Source organism: Benincasa hispida, chromosome 8 (assembly GCF_027475165.1).
Source record: "Benincasa hispida cultivar pf3 chromosome 8, pf3_genome.v1.1, whole genome shotgun sequence".
In the NCBI taxonomy this organism is placed as follows: Eukaryota; Viridiplantae; Streptophyta; class Magnoliopsida; order Cucurbitales; family Cucurbitaceae; genus Benincasa; species Benincasa hispida.
The window spans coordinates 36541908-36553737 of record NC_143485.1 but is presented as its reverse complement, the minus strand read 5'-3'; the positions used below and the strand labels follow the sequence as shown (position 1 = coordinate 36553737).

Below are 11830 nucleotides of genomic sequence, written 5' to 3'. Positions count from 1 at the left end.
TCAGATTGGAACGGTAGAATGCATTTGAACAGAAGGCATCACAACTGGTGGGATGAGAGCAAGTGGTGTTGAAACATGGATGTAAGGTGTTGGAGAAGTTTGTGGTCCTGAAGGTTGTCCATATCCATGTTCAGTATCAAACTGCGAAGTATATCCGGGTTCAAGTTACATGGCTCAATATGATATCTAGTGAAGACATGGTGTGAATATTACGCTGGAATGGTTGCAAACCCAAAGTTTTGACTGGTTGAAATGGGTTGATCAGTTGAATTACAATGTTGGTACATATTGTCTATGTGTACTCCATGACTTTCACAAGGTGTAACTGATACAAATAATGACATCCAAGATGCATCACTGCCTTCTAGAAAAAAGTTAAGGTCTTCATCATTGATTATGTCAACCGCGGGAGCTAGGACTAATAAATTGTAACAACATTTGATATGTATATCAAACATATCCGGATCGATATTCAGTTGTTGGTGCATAATACTCACTAATTCACTAACTGTTATTATCATTTCTGATTTTCAGACCTTTCATATGACCTCCAACATAATTTCTTCTAGACTCATCCCAATCCCCACCAAATCGTACAAAGATGCAAAGTAGCATCATCGATCTACAATGGGATAAGCAAATCTTAAGCAATATCCCATAAAAGTTTAAGAAATCACCCAGTAATTGATAAGTGATCGCCCAACTATTTATAAGTGTTCGTTTAGTATTGTATATGTGATCTTATATAAATTTCTGAAGGATCATTTATACAATACTACACGTTCGTTTATAAATTACTACACGATCGTTTATAAATTACTACACGATCGTTTATAACTTACTATATAATCGTTTATAACTTACTACACGATCGTCTAGTAATTTATGAACGATCGTTTATATTGTAATGAACGATTGTGTATATATTACTATACAATCGTTCATTTAATGCTAAATAACACTTATTATGAAAGCAATCTGGGACAAGAAATATTGTAAAATATCACTTACATTATCTCCATTTCTGAATCTGACGATGAAAGCGATAAACGAGGATGTTAGACTGAAGTTATGAGAGAACACTCCGAGAGAACAGTGAGAGAATTTCATGGGGAGTTTGACAGAAAGTGAATACTGAGAATGATCTTTCATTCTGTTCATACCAATATTATTCAATGCTATTGGTAGAATATTAGTTGGGAATAAATGCTTTGGTGGAATGTTCGTATTACATTGAATGCATGTTAAATGAATGCTTGAGAAATTGTTGAAGGAAGAAGATGGAAGGCTTTGGTCTGAAGACTTTTAAAATTGGGGGTAATTTTGGAATTTCGCATCGGCAAAAAGTCAATAGTTGAAAAGTTTCTAGGAATAGGTCATTAGTAGAAAAATTTTTGGTTTTTGGGTCATTTTGTGAAAATTTTCCTTTATAGTTTAATAAAATTCTTGTACACCGTATGGAGTATTTATGATCATTGGACTAAATTTTAATATACGACGTAATGACTAAATTTTAACTTTCTTCAAATCATAGAGACCAATTTGTTATTTAACCTTCTTTGTGTTGGTATTTTTAAATATATTTGTTAGTACTATAACTTATACCAGTTGAATATGTTCATATTAGCATGAATATGTGTTTTATGTTTTATGCTATAAATTTTTTATAATAGTTATTTATAGTATCATATAATTTATAATATATTATTATTATTATTATTATTATTATTATTATTATTATTATTATTATTATTATTATATATGTATATATATATATCTTAAGTTAACAAAAGTAAAATGGATTTATAATATGGAATATTATACTTATATAAGTTTTTTATTATTTTAAATATAATTGTGAATATAAAAATTCTAAATTCAAATTTTGGACGCATGTTATTTCCATAGTTTCTATGATAGATGATCATGAAATCAGCAAATAGTTCTAAAAAAAAATCTTAATTGAATCCATTTCTTTGAGTCATTTGGTTGAAAGATTTTTTGCATGAAAATTGACAGACACACAAAACTCATGTTTGTTTCACAGTTTCAACACTTTGTGTGAGTAGTGTTGGATTTTTGACAAAATATTAGAAGTATAGATTTCCCACATCAAAAATATAAAGTAAAGTCATAGGCTTGTCCTACATTAAAAAGGTTGAAGAAAGTCATGGGCTTGTCCTACATCGAAAAGTTTTAGGAAAGACATTGGCTCCAAGCCTATAAAATGAGTCCATACCTTTGATTTTCAGTCATTCCAGTTAGAAACATTTTAAGCTTGAGTGTGATAACTCTAGTTAAATTCCTTTATGTATTCTCTAATTTAAGAGTAGGAAAATGGTGTGAGTAGTATAAAAGGTTTGAGAGAGTGCTCTTGTAATTAGGATTATGAAAGAGAATTGTTCCATGTGATTGTAACAATTTTTCATATAGTGGATTTCTTTTTTGTGGGGCATGGTTTTTCTCCTAAGTTGGGAGTTTTTACGTAAACTCTTGTATTTCCTATTTTATTGGTTTCCTTTTAACTTCTCTCTCATTTTTTATTTATTCCTGCGGTAGAAATAGAAGGTTTTTCCCAACAAGTAGCTATTCCCGAGCATCCTCATGTCCCACATACAAGGGTTTTCTATTTCATTCGAAAACTGTGGGTTTTCTCCTTTCCCTTCTCTACATGTTTTTTCATTTTGTATATAGTTAATTAATTAATTAATTAGTATTAATTTAACAAAATTAATATAAATATTTATTTTAATAAATCAATAATAATCTACTAAAATATTTATTTAACTTATTTTTACAATAGAATTTTGGTAATTAATTAATTAACTAACAATATCTTAAATATATTTAATTAATAAACTAAGATTAGTTAAATTTAGTTAGTATAAAAATTTATTCGTCAATAATAATAATTGATTACTTATTTTTTATAATCAGGCAATTATTATTGAGATTAACTTTAACTTGATTTTATTGTGAAATTGAGGAGCACGGCGGGAACACAGATACGGAGAAAGTATAATATAATAATATATTTATATAATAATAATAATATATATAATAAAACTAAATCATAAAATAACTAAAATTATAAAATTGGATAATATGAAAATTAATGGAATTCTCACCAATGTGCATCATCTTAAGATCTACCAAATGCCACTATTTATAGGCAAAGTGGCAAGTAGGATGTGAACTTATATGAACACCAAGCATAGATTATTACAAGACACATGGACAATATAAAAAATGACACATGGCTTTCCGAACACTAGGCTTTGGGCATCTATTTTTATGATATTTATAATACTCCTCTTAGATGCCCATATATATATATGAAACATGCCTCGTTAAAATCTTACCAAGAAAAACTCAATGGGAAAAAAAACCCTAATGAACGAAAAATAGTACATATTTTATATAATACATACTCCTAAAAGAATACAATATATTTACTCCCCTTACGAAAACATCACTTCAAATCTCTTAGTCGTCACATTCCAATATTGTGCACCAATTTTTCAAAAGTTGTGGTTGGTAATGCTTTTGTAAATAAGTCTACCGGGTTATCCTTCAAACAAATTTGTTGTACAGTGATGTCATCATTTTCTTCAAGATCATGAATGTAGAAAAACTTCAGTGAAATTTGTTTTATTCTATCTCCTTTAATATATCCTCCTTTGGTTTGAGCTATGCAAGTTGTGTTGTCTTCGTATAATATTGTTAGAAGATTTTTATTACAAGACAAGCCACACATTTCACGAATGTACTGAGTCATTAACCTCAACCACACACATTCTCGACTAGCCTCGTGAATGGCAAGAATTTCAGTATGATTTAAGGAAGTGGTTGTTATGGTCTGTTTCACTGATCGCTATGATATAGCAGTTCCTCCACATGTGAACTGATAATCTGTTTGAGATCTAGCTTTTGTGGATCAGATAAATATCCATAATCTACATAACCAACTAGATCAAAATTTGATTTATTTAAATAAAACAAACTCATATCAATTGTTCCTCGGAGATAATGAAGTATATGCTCAATTCTGTTCCAATGTATTTTTGTAGGAGAAGGACTATATTTAGCTAATAAATTTACTAAAAGACAATATCTGGTCTTGTATTATTAGCAAGATATACAAGCGCACCAATTGTACTAAGATATGGTACTTCAGGACCAATTAGTTCTTCATTATCGTCTCGAGGTTGAAATATATCTTTCTTTATATCCAATGAATGGACTTCTATTGGAATATTTAATGGATGTGTTTTGTCCATATAAAATCTTTTCAAGATTTTTTCTGTATAAATTGATTGATGAATAAATATTCAATCTGTTAAATGCTCAATTTGCAAACCAAGACAAAATTTTGTTTTTTCGAGATCTTTCATCTCAAATTATTTCTTAAGATATTCTATTGCCTTTGAAAGCTTTTCAGGAGTTCCAATTATATTCAAGTCATCAACATATACAATTATAATAGCAAATTCTAATTGTGATTTCTTTAAAAAAACACACGGACATATTGGATTATTTTGATATCCTTCTTTCAATAAATATCCACTCAGGCGATTGTACCATATTCATCTTGGTTTCTTTAATCCATATAGTGATCTCTGTAACTTTATGGAATGTCATTCCCAGAAAATTGATGTATATGTTTCAAGTACCTTAAATTCTTTTGGGATTCTCATGTAAATATCATTATCAAAAGATCCATATAAATATATTGTGACTAGATCCATAAGATACATATCCAGACTTTCATACACAACAGGTCAATTAAATATCTTAGTGTGATTGCATCCACCATTAGAGAATATGTCTCCTCATAATCAATACCAGGTATTTATGAAAAACCTTGTGTAACTAGTCTTATTTTGTATCTTATGACCTCATTATTTTCATTTCTTTTTCTCACAAATACCTATTTGTATCTCACAAGGTTGACACCTTCTGGTGTTCAGATTACTAGTCCAAAAACCTGCTGTTTTGAAAGCAAATTTAATTTTGTCTCGATTGCTTCTTTCCACTAAAGCCAATTTTTTCTATGTCGACATTCTTCAACGAATTTTGGTTCAGGATCCTCATTTTCAAATATAATATCAAGAGTAACATATACTAAAAAATATTATCAATAAGTACATTTGTTTAATTCCATCATTTTCTTGTCATGATATAGTTCATTGAAATCTCATTATTATCTTTAGGTATTTCACTTTCCACACTAGTCATGTTGAGGATTTCTTCATGAGTATTTACATCCTCAACCAAGTCTTTTTTAACTATTAATTATTTTTTGTTTTTTAGGATTTTTATATTTGGAACCCACTGGTCTACCACGCTTATGGCGTGTTCCAGACTCATAAGCGACAACTTGTTGTGTTGGGATATCAATTTTTTATGGAACATTTACAGCTGGTATATGTGACTTAGTTACTTTCTTTGCACCTATAAATGCATCTGGTAATTGATTTTCTATATTTTACAAATGAATTATTTTCTAAACTTCAAGTTCACATTGATCTGTAAATGAGACAATAACGATGCATTCCGTGTAATTTCTTTTTCTAATTTCTTAATTCTTCCCCTCTAATGTAAAATTTGTCTCACTAAAATGATAATCAGCAAATCGTGCAATAAATACATCACCCGTTAGGGGTTCAAGATATTTGATAATTGCTGGGGAATCATATCCAACATATATTCTTAACCTCCTTTGAGGACTCATCTTAGTGCATTGTGGTGGAGCAATTGGAACATATACTGCACATCCAAAATTCTCATATGGGAAATATTTGGCTCATGACCATAAGCTAATTGTAATAGCGAGTACTTATGATAGACTACTAGCCTAATGCATATAAGTGACGTTGCATACAAAATAGCATGTCCCCATACAAATGAAGGAAACTTAACTTTTATAAGTAATGGTCTTGCAATTAATTGCAAACGTTTTATAAATGATTCTGCTAAACCATTTTGTGTATGAACATAAGCTATAGGATGTTCAACACTTATCCCAATTAACAAACAATAATTATCAAAAGTTTGGGATGTAAATTCACCAACATTATCAAGAAAAATGGTCTTAATTGTATAATCAGAAAATTGTGCTCTTAACTTAATTATTTGAGCAAGTAATCTTGCAATTGCAAGATTTCGACTTGATAATAAGCACACGTGTGACCATCTACTAGATGCATCTATTAATACCATAAAATATTTAAATGGTCTACTTGGTGGGTTAATAGGTCCATGTATATAACTATGAATTCGTTTTAAAAATGCAGGTAATTCAGTTCCCACTTTAGCTAGTGATGGTCTAATTATTAATGTGCCTTCAGAGCAAGCATCACATGATAATTCATTAGATTGAAGATTCTTTTGGCTCTTCAATGGGTGTCCACTTGAATTCTCAATAATTCTTCTCATTATTATAGACCTTGGATGACCCAATCTATCGTGTCAAATAGCAAATATATCTAGATTCATGAACTTCAGGTTCATTGTTGCATATGTTTCAATTGCTCGTATATGAGTATAATGCAATCCATAAGATAAAGCATGCAACTTTTCTAATATACGTTTTTCATTTGAGACAGTAGGGATAATATATAGATATTCCACATTATTCTTACGATCAATCTCAATATGATAACCATTACAACATATATCTTTAAAACTTAGAAGATTTCTCTTTGATTGATTAGAGAACAATGCATTGTCGATTGTAAATTTTGTTCCTCTAGGCAATATAATATTTATTTTTCCAAAATATTCGATCAAGTTTGTAGAACCTAATATTATATTTACTTTTGCTTTCAGCATTATCAATTTGAAAAAAAATAAAATTGTAAGTATTGTGTGTGTAGTTGCACTGTCTGCCAGACATAAATCTTCTTTGTTCATTTTTGAAACACTCATCATATGAAAACGATCCATGTTTCTTCACTAAAAGAAAATATTTATAATAAGAAAAATAACACTTAAAATATACAAAAATTACTAAAAAAAAAAACATGAAGATAGATAAAAGAAAACAACAACATTAAGTCTAGATATTCTCAAAGTCAAAAGAAACATTTGATGTTCCACCAACTGTGTCAATCTTCTCTTCAAGAGATTCAAAGAAGTCCGCCACATCCAAATTTGTCATGTGGGATAGGTCAAATATGTCCTTATTCTGGTATGCAAAATGTGCTTCGACATTTTTCTCCTTTTCCTTCACAGAGGCTTGATAAAGGTCAACTAAGTGTTTTGACGTACGACAGGTACGTGACCAATGCCCAGTCATTCCGCATGAGAAACATTTATTTTCAGCACTCTTTGAACTCTTATCTTGTGGAACTTTTCCTTTCTGATAATCATTTTGTGTTGTTCTTTTGAAATTTAAATGATTAAAATGACTACCACGAAAATAATAATTATTTCTTCCTCTACCACAGTCATGACCTCGACCACGATTATTAACATTCACAACATTCACTTCAGGGAATGGTGTTGTTCCAGTTGATTGATGTTTGTGGTTATTCACAATAACTTGTTATTTTGTTCGACCACAAAAAGAAATGAAATTGTTCAAAATATTGTTTAAAACCTTTCTCTTGATATTGCTGCAGGAGCATATTCGAGACATAAAATGTAGAAAATGTTTTCTCTAACATATTAGCATCAGTAATTTTTTCTCCACATAACAATTTTGAACTAATTTTAAATAATGCAGAATTGTAATCACTTACTGATTTAAAATCTTGCAGCCTCAAATGCATCCACTCATAACGGGTTTTGGGAAGAATAACTTTCTTTTGATGATTATATATTTCTTTCCAATTTTTTCACAAGATACGGGGATCTTTTATTATAAGATATTCCATTTTTAATCCCTCGTGGAGATAATGACGAAGGAAAATAATAGTTTTTGCTTTATCCTGACTGGATTTTGTATTTTCTTCTTTAATTGTTTCTCCCAAGTTCGTAGCATCCAAGTGAATTTCGACATCAACCACCCATAACAAATAATTATTGTCATTAGTATCAAGAGCTGCAAATTCTAATTTTGTAAGGTTTGTTATGGTAACACTATCATAAAATAGTGTATTTATATTAGAAATTTAATATGTACGAAATATATAAAATAACATTTAATTTATTAATTATAATAAAGAGGAAAAAAATCGACCTACCTTCAGCAATGGAAGCAACAGGAGCTCGTGCTGATAACATGTTATGAAATTGAGGAGCACGACGGGAACACATATATTGAGAAAATATAATATAATAATATATTTATATAATAATAATAAATAAATATAAAATAAAATAACTAAAATTATAATTTTATGGAAATAGGAATAATAGAAATTTTCTTTTTATTCTAACCAATGTGCATCATCTTAAGATCCACCAAATGACACTCTTTATAGGTAAAGTGACAAGTGAGATATGTGTTGGAAGGTACCAATGTGCAGCAGAAGAAACCAGGATCCATAAGTACTCTAATTCATTAATTTTGGCAGAAAAGAAAACATGCTTCAACAGGAAAAAATGGGTTGAAGAACTTCCTCTAAGCTTCGATTTAGCTGCAAATCTCCACAGGATCTTGTTGTAGACCACCTCAAGATCTTTCTTACTATCCTCTTAGAGCTCAAGATTGAGTAGTGGGACTCAAAATAAGCTAGAATTAAGGTAATTTGGAGAAGCTCATAGTAGCAACCATGTAGAAGAACACCCTTCTTCTCTCAAATTTTTCTCAAAATTTTGTTCGGTTGCTATATCTTCAAAACACTCCAAATTCTTCTATATATTGCAGACATTTATGCAAAGAAGTTTGCTGCATGAGATGCACCTCATGCTTGGAGTTAATGAAGAGTTAAAGTGAGTTGTTGGTGTTGGATTTTAGATCCTAAAACTCGTAGTTTGTAAATTAATAAATATATTCTGTTTTATTTTTCGATAAAGTTGTTATTGAAATAGTAATCTTGAACCCAATAAACTAAGGTCCTGAGGCAATTTAATTTAGTTTGAACTTTATGTAGTGATATAAATATGGATCAAGTTCAAATATATAGCCAAAATGGTCTATAGTATATGAATAAGGTTGGACGCCTTATTCTGGGGACACTATGGATGCGGCCCACTTTGTAGTTAGTACAAAATGTGATCCTGAATCGTTCATATAGAGATATGTGAGTGGGGGCATCCTATGCAATGAGTTTGTATAAGACTGAACCATGAAATAGTCACTTTTTACGTTCTAAATATCGTTTTATGTATAAAATTGACTATTTCGTTAATTGATGACCTAGGTAACTTAATCTTAATCCTGAGCTAACTATGAACTTCTGTTCACTCGGAATTATCCTTAGATATGTATATGTGAGGGCAGTTCATCATCGTTGGTCCAATAAGCTTCCCATTTCAAGGGTAAAATCAAGTGGATAGCTAGGAACATAGGGTGCAAGATGGAATTCACTCCTCCCTACTATAGGGATAGTAGATAGGTTGTTCACTATAGTACTGAATCCAGGTCTTGAACAAGAGGCCCCGCCCTCCCCTTGGCCCAAGAGGGATTCGGTTTATAGGTTGAACCTTAAACCAATTGTTCATTAGAGGATCAATGGAACTTAAGGAACAAGATGTAGTTTTGGGGTAAAACGGTTTTTATGACCCAGCCGAGATTACAAACAACCTATGAAGGATTAGCTTACTAATCATGGTTATATCAAATAGACACAAATATATCTACAGTGAGGGGAGTGTAACTACAGAACTTTAGTGGAATGACCCGTTAGTTAACAAATGTTGATTAATTAGGTTAAAGAGTTTTATCGATTAATCTCGGATTGTTGGAGCCCATGATCTGTAGGTCCATTAGGTTCCCCTTCTAGCTCATATGGAATAAACTTATAACAGTATGATAGAATGATTCGAATTGTTCGAATTGTTCGAATTAGGTGAAGAGAGAGAAACTGACAAGTATATGTGATATAGTGGTCAGATTTTTCAGTTTAGAGATACAGCTTTAATATTCAAATGTGATTTAAATATCAAGAATATGAATACGTTCATATTCGGAATTTCGGAAATAATGGAAATGGTCAAAGATGTAAAAAGTCAATTAGTTGACTTTTGACTTTAAAAAGTCAAACTTTGACCGACCTTATATTCAAATGTGATTTGAAATTCGAGAGAATGAATGTGGATTCATGCTCGGGAGGTCAAAATTAGTCAACACGAAAAAAACATAAAAAGTCAAATTGTTGACTTTTTTGGTCAAAGTTTGACTTTGACCAAATGACTATTTTGCCATTTGACTAAAGTTAGTGGGAAAATCCAAACTTTTGTTAGATAATTCTACTAACAAAATAGTGGGCTAGGTGATGGCTTATAGTGGAGACATTAAGCCTACTTAGATAGTGGATTCTAGGTGTTGGATTTTTATGGATTTATTTCATACAAATGTTGCATGGTTTTTTTTCTATAAAATGGGCTTTCAATTATGCATTAAAAACTTTTGTCATTTTTCCAAAATTGTTTTCTAAATTTGGGCTGAAAAAATCACTTTTCTTTGAGTGAAGTTCAAAAAAAGAAAACCTATACCTAACCCAAAATCTATCTTTTATTTCCAACTCTTTCTCTCTCTTGGGTTTCTTCATCCACTGGGTCCCACAACCCAGTTCTGAGTCCAGAGGATAGTAGGTCAACTCTAGTGGTGGTCCGGAAGAGTTCGGGTCGAGATTCAATGAGAAAAAGCGATTTTCGGGAGCTTCAAAGGTAAGTTAATTTACTGTTTTTCCTTCATTTTGCATGTTAATTTCCTTTTGATTAAAAACAATTAGAGTGTAATTAGGTCCTTTTTCCGTTGCGTATGTCTCGTGTTCCATCAGTTGGTGAGCTAGTTCATAAAGTAAATGGAAAATCAATTTTTCCAACTTTGTGTTTTTCTTTTCTTTTTTCAATTTTATCAAAATTGATTTCAAAAATCAATTTTATTTAATAAAACTGAAAATATTATTAATTTTACAAAATTAATTTCATAAATTAATTTTCTTTAATAAAATTAATAAATAATTATTTAAATAATTCTAATTACTTTAATATCAAATATTAAATTAATTTTTAACATAATTCCATCTTCAAATATTTAAATCATATTTAAATATTATTTCTCCAAATTCATTTAATTCTAATTTGAACACTTCAAATTAACTTATCACACTATTCTAAAGCTTATCCATGTACGAGTTAGTAGGGGAACCTCGCAGACCTACAGATCATGGGCTCCAACGATCCGAGATTAATCGGTTAAACTCATTAGACCAATCTAACCTCCATTCGTTAACTAATGGATGATTCTACTAAAGCCCATAGTTGAACTCCCCTCACTATAGATATATTATGTCCACTCGATATAACCATGATTAGTAAGTTAACCCTTCACAAGTTGCTCGTAATAACGGTTAGGTTGAATCTCTATTTTATCCCCGAAATTACCTCTTGTTCCTTAAGTTCCACTGATCCCCTAATGAACAATTGATTTTTTATCCAATCAACAAATCGAATCCCTCTCAGGTCAATGAGAGGGTGAGGCCTCTTGTTCAAGACCCAGAATCAGCACTTAAAGAGAACAACCTCTCTACTAACCCTAATCGGGTAGAAGTGAATTCCCTCTTGCACCCTATGTTCCCAGCTATTCATTCGGTTTTATCCCCAAAATGGTAAGCTTATTGAGTAGAGGCAATTGGTCTACTCTCACCATTTGCAGATCAAAGGATAATCCTGAACAAACAGAAGTTCATAGTTAGCTCAGGATTAAGGTTAAGTT

The 11830-nt window shown here is 30.8% G+C and overlaps 1 pseudogene; it reads right to left on the bottom strand.

The window, feature by feature from the left end:
- Positions 1–8262, bottom strand: LOC150034547 (uncharacterized; annotated as a pseudogene).
- Between the last annotated feature and the right edge of the window lie 3568 nt (positions 8263–11830).